Genomic DNA, 6000 nt, shown 5'->3' on the forward strand with positions numbered 1-6000 from the left:
AGGAACAAAACATGCTAGGGAGAGGCCTAGCAGCCAAGAATTCTAATTTTTGTTAACCTGAATTAAACTCTATGTGAAGTCATCACTGAGTTTACTACTGCAATAAAGAGACAAAATATTGGAGTATTTCTTTGATAGACAGATATATCTTTTTGTATACATCCATAGCCTGAAGCACACACTTTTGCCTACCTGTATGTCCATGACCTAAGGGTAGACACCAGGGACCTCTTGGAGAGAGCCAGCAGAACTGGTTGCAGCTGCTACAGTCCTAGGCTTCACCTAGGAAAGAACACAGTGCTTCTGCTTCAAAGGCTGCAGGAGAAGAGAAATTTTAAATGGATCCTTAAATGCTTGGGAGAATCTAATCTGGCATGAGGGAGGATGGAGCTGAGGTGGATGTAAGTCAAAGAACACCACTGCTCAGTTTAAAAAAAAAAAAACCCAACATTATTTCTGCACTTTCCAATTTAGCTTGGCACTAAGCAGCTTGCAAGGAAAATAAACCAGAGTAATGTTAAGTTAGGAGAAACTTGGCCATCTGAACTTCCTATGATTTGTTTTCTCTCTTTTTTTCAGAAAATCTGAAAGGAGACAGGATCTGACCTTCTGAAGGAAAACTGGAAAAGAAGGAGGGTAACCAGAGTGATGAAGCTGGAAGATGCAGAAAGGTGGGGCCTGAGTTTATGAGTTTTGATTGAAGGCATGCACAAGTAAGGTGACAAAAGTGGAATGAACAGCCAGATTCTCAGAGAGACAGACAGGAGACTGACAGGTGTACTAAGCCATGAGTAAATGCTGAGGATGCCATGGAGAAAGCAAGACAACCAGGCAAGCAGTGGGGAGTGACACTGAAAGAAATATGCAGGGTTGATGAATATATGGTGCTGGTGAGAGAGGAAACAGGAAAATGCTCTAGAAGATCAAAGTAAGCAGCTTGATGGAGATAAAAAACTGTTGGAAAACAGGGAAACAAGGCAGAAAACTGTGGAGCAGAGCGAGAATTTGTTTGGAAGGAGACAGACAGCAGTGTGGCACATGGCTACAAATCACAAATGTGGTAGGCTGAGAGCAGACAGTAGAAATGCCCATTTCCATATTGTGACAAGGATTACTATTTTCATCTGACTTGATTTTGATCCACAGGCTTGAGCTTGAGAGATCTTAGAAGATAAAAAAAACTTAACCTAATAATTCATAAAAAGAGATTATTCCTAATTTCCTGAATTGAGGAAGAAGAGTAAGAGTTTTGAGGCGTACTGATGAAATATACCAAAGGAGTTCTCTTCCTTTTTTTCCCCCTAAGGCACTATTTTTGAACTCCAGGCCATTGCCTGTAGGACCCCAACAGACATTACAAAATAAAACACTAAATAAACATATCTCACATTAAGCAGCAACTTCACCAGCTATACTTCCATGCTAAGTAGACAGACCTTTTTTTTTTTTCAAACACAAAAATTAACACAATCCCTCTGAAAAATACTCTGGAGAATGTACAAGTTGGATAACTATTCAGCAGGTGTTTACAGTGGGGTTTTTTAAGGTCAGGATAAAATTCCTTGAGCAACAGAGTAAGTTCAGGTTTGTGCTTTGATTTCACAATGAGCTTTCCACTTTTACAACACAACAGTCCATCTTTAAAATTCTTTTATGCACACTGTGCTGTTCAGATCTCACTATTAGCCTGCTCCCAATTTATGAAGAAAGGGGCATGTGTTCTTCCAGTTTAAAATCAGCAAAACACAAACAATTGTTTCTCACACACACTAACACAGAGACAGGTGTACCCAGCTCACACACTAATACCATCAGCTCACACTGACACAGTTCTCTCAGCATCCTGCTCAAGGGTGAGCAGGATCATTTCAGGTGTTTATCACCGGCTGTCTTTAAATTATTGCTGAGATGCCCAGGACAGCTGGAAATTGATCAAATTTTACGTTTTCTTATTTGTTACTCTACTTTTATTACACAGACTGTGTTCTGTGGTCTGATTTCTCTTTTGTGGCTTCCTCTGTTCTCTGCTCTGCTAAGATGCCACCCTGAACACGCAGTAATCTCTCCCTGGTCACCAGCAGTCTTAGAGAAACTGCTGCTCTTATTTCCTGGTAAATAGGAAAGCTCATCAAAATGTCTTTCTTGTTTAAATTGTGGTGGTTAACATGCTTTCCCACCTCACTGCTATGAGATCCACCTCCACACCAGCTACCTCTGTGTTGTTTACCCCAAGTCACCAGCCAAGCCCACACAGCCACCCTCTCACTTGCCCACCAGTGGGACTGGGGAGAGAACTGGGAGGGTGAAAGCTCACAGGTTGGGATAATGACTGTTTAATAAGGGAAGCAAAAGCCGCTCACACAAGCAGAGCAAAATGAGGAATTAATTCCCTGCTTGCCGTGGTTGGGCAGGTGCTCAGCCATTCCCAGCAGAGCAGGGTCCCATCCACAGAACAGTGACTTGGGAGGTCAAATGCCATCACTGTAAATGTCCTCCCTTTCCTTTCCCTCCCAATTTACTGAACATATTGTCACATGGTTTGGAACATCCCTGGGGTCACTTGGGGTCTCCTCAGCATGAGGAGGAGCAAAGCCCTCGGCTCTGTTCAGTCAGCAATAACAAAAACATCTCTGTATCATCACCCCTGAGCTCAGCACAAATCCAAAACACAGACCCACTCCAGCCTCGGGGAAGGAAATTAACTTTACCCCAGCCCAGACCAGCACAACTCTGCTTTGGAGAGCAACACTTCAGGTGCAGTGACAGTGCAGTATTATGTATTTGAGGACCTGACTAAAAATTGAAAGTTCAAGCAGGGATTGCTGATCTGCTTCAAAACAGCAGCAGTAGAGGTATCACTGCTGGCATGTTAAAGAATTTGGGTATCTCTACACAAGTTGCAGGCACAGAGGTGGCTGCAGTGCAGATGTTGCTGGCCCAAATTGCGACTTTATTTTTGTGTCACCGTAGGTTCCTTGCGGTCACTGCCATTTTAATTTCCCTCCCTCTCCTTCTTCCCTCAGGCTATCACACACGAGATAGCCTGAGCAGTTTGTAGTTTTCACTGCCTAGCAATGAAACGGATGCCACTCGGTGGGGATAAACCAGTACTGCAAGGAGTGAAAAAGATTACATCGTTTTAAATCCCGTCAGTAGCTCCGTGGCTGTAGCTGCACGGACGCAGAGCCCTGCTCAGGGGAAAAAAAAAAAAAAAAAATTAAGCTGAACTCATTTCTGCTACAGAAATGTATTATGTTTAATTACCTCTAAACTGGGCAAGTCGATATTCTGCTCTAGAAAACAAACTCTGGCTTCTGAATCTGCAGGACAGAAAATAAGGATTTGTTAATGACAGGGGTAGAAAGAGATCACTTTGACTAAATTAGGATCTCTTCATGTAGATGAAATGAAGATGGAAATGGCCAGGAAATAGAAATGGGCTGCATGCACATAGGTCAGTTCTCAGGGAGCAAATGAGTCACTGGATGCACAGAAAGGAGGAGACATTGAGAATAGGAACTTATTCTGGGAACATGGTACTGATAAAAGGCAAATCAATGAAAATAACAGCTCGCTATTCATAGCAAGCTGAAATTATTCTGGGAAAAGTTCAAGTGTTTGCTATGTTGAGTGGCATAAACCTTTTCCCCAGAATGCTTCTACAATTTCAGTTATATCCTGAAATTAGCTCTTGGTAGGCAAAGAACAAGTTCAAGACCACCTGTGAAAGCTGCAGATCTTCAGACTGCTTTGCTTAACTTCACCATACAGTGAAACTTGGAGCATTGGAAACTTGGAAACTTGCAAAACTTGGGGCCTTTAAAAGTTCTTTTCACCAGCATATGGAAGCTAAATGGAAAAGATAGAAAGAGTTCAGGGAAAATTTAGTAGGGAAAACCAGCCAAAAATTCACAAACTAGTAAACTGAAAGGAGCCTGTCAGAAAGATGGAGAGACTGTTTACAAGGGCATGTAGTGAGAGGACAAGGGGGAACAGCTTTGAGAAAAATGTGTATTTTATGATTGGCTTTTCGCAAATATTAAAATGAATATCATATGTGTTGTGTTAGAAAGTTATGCTGTATTAATCCTCTTAAGTAGTGTGTTAAGTATAGTTTTAGGTTATAACATAAGGTTAAAATAGAAACTGTGCTATGTAGGATACTTTTTTTTCAAGAAAGGACTCGCACTGAGATAGCAGCCACAGGACACCTGAATCTTTCAGAGAAAGGGAATTTATTGCTCCATTATCAGAAGAAACGAACTTCTTCCCACCTTGCTCAGCCCTGAAGACACCATCAGGATTAAGAGGAAGAAGTTGACACTGACCAGACAGAATCCTGTGTTTGAATGGAATTTATGCATCATGGATGAGGTGTATGAATATGCAACAGGCTATTGCTTTTAAGGGTTAATCTTCTGTTAACGTGGGTCCTTTTTTGGGTTTGTGCTGCCCAGAAAAAGGTACCCAGGCGTCAATAACTCTTTGTTTCTGTTGTCTCATATTGTCCTAATCCAAATTGTCCAAATTATTATTACTCTAATTATATTGCTATTTCAATAACCATTTTATTATCATTAAACTTTTTAAAAACAAGTGATTGGCGTTTTTCACAGCTTCATACTGAAAGAGAATAGATCTAGATAAGATATGAGGAAGAAATTCTTCCTTGTGAGGGTGGTGGGACCTGGCACAGGGTGTCCAGGGAAGCTGTGGCTGCCCATCCCTGGAAGAGTCCAAGGCGAGGCTGGATGGAGCTTGGAGAAACCTGGGATTGTGGAAGGTATTCCTGCCCATGAATGAGTATTAAGGTCCCCTCTGAGAAGAACAGTGGATTTGTCTTTACAAACAAGCTGTGTGTCTGTTGGTGGATAAAACCAGCACTGGGAGTGAAAAGAAACAATGGGAATGATTCCACTGATTGATGAATGGAAAAATATATTTGCTTTTACAAGGTTTTTAGGTTTGCTGATAGATGAAATTAGACATTGAAAGACCAAAGAAACAATGAAGAAGAAAAACCCCTAAATTCCATAAGAATTAAAAATTAAAAGGGAGGGTTGTACATTAGAGGGAAATCTTTGGTATCAGGCGTATTGGGAAGTCTGTACCTCTCAAGTACCTCAGCCAATGGGGAAAGAGAGAAGGGAAATTGGGATAAAAAGGAGGCTGCATCCTCCAAAAATTTGAGAGATCTCAGGGGAATGCCCCATGTCCTCTCCCTTTATTTGATTAAAGTAAAAGGACTCCTCTGTCTCCTTTTTGGACATAAACCTCTGGTGTTTGTGGATTAATCTCCCTAAGACCTCCAGCCCCAACCATCCTGGTTACATGAATTTTCTTCAGATCCTCCGAGTCTGGTAAACAAAGAAAAAGCAAATGTCATGTATATTGGAGTTAGTGGATCTTCAAAAATGTTTCACTTGGGTAGTTCATGAGCAAACTAGCTTTGCTGAAAATACTGTGGGATTGGTGCAACACTGGATATAGAACTTTAAGGAAGCAAAGTTAGCCATCACTATCAAAATGGATGTAAAGATGGATTAAAGCGCTTCTGCTGAGCTCTGGCAGCATCTGGTGTACATTAATAACCTCAGTAACCTATCAATAGACAGCATCAACCTGGGAAAGACCACATGTGGAACCGACCGTCAGGCTGGTAATGCTCTTGATGAGCTTCAGAAATATTCAATAGGAAAGAAAAAAGAAAAAAAAAAAACCCAAAAAACAATGTATCAGGGTAAGTGTAGCGACCTGTGCACGAAGTGCGCAGGGAAGCAACACAAACGCAACTGGGCCTCTGAGGGAGGCCACAACCGACCTCAAACTGTGCATGGAGCAGGACTACCAGCATTCTGACCAAAAAAAGGCAAACAAAAGGCAGGGCAGGCACCTCGGAGAGCGGAGCCGCGGGCTGAGGGAGGGACAGCCCCGTGAGGCGCCGCGCCCGCCCCGCCCCGCGCTGACGGCGGCCGGCAGCGGCCAAGCCGCGTCCTCAGG

Source organism: Molothrus ater, chromosome Z, assembly GCF_012460135.2.
Source record: "Molothrus ater isolate BHLD 08-10-18 breed brown headed cowbird chromosome Z, BPBGC_Mater_1.1, whole genome shotgun sequence".
Taxonomy (NCBI): domain Eukaryota; kingdom Metazoa; phylum Chordata; class Aves; order Passeriformes; family Icteridae; genus Molothrus; species Molothrus ater.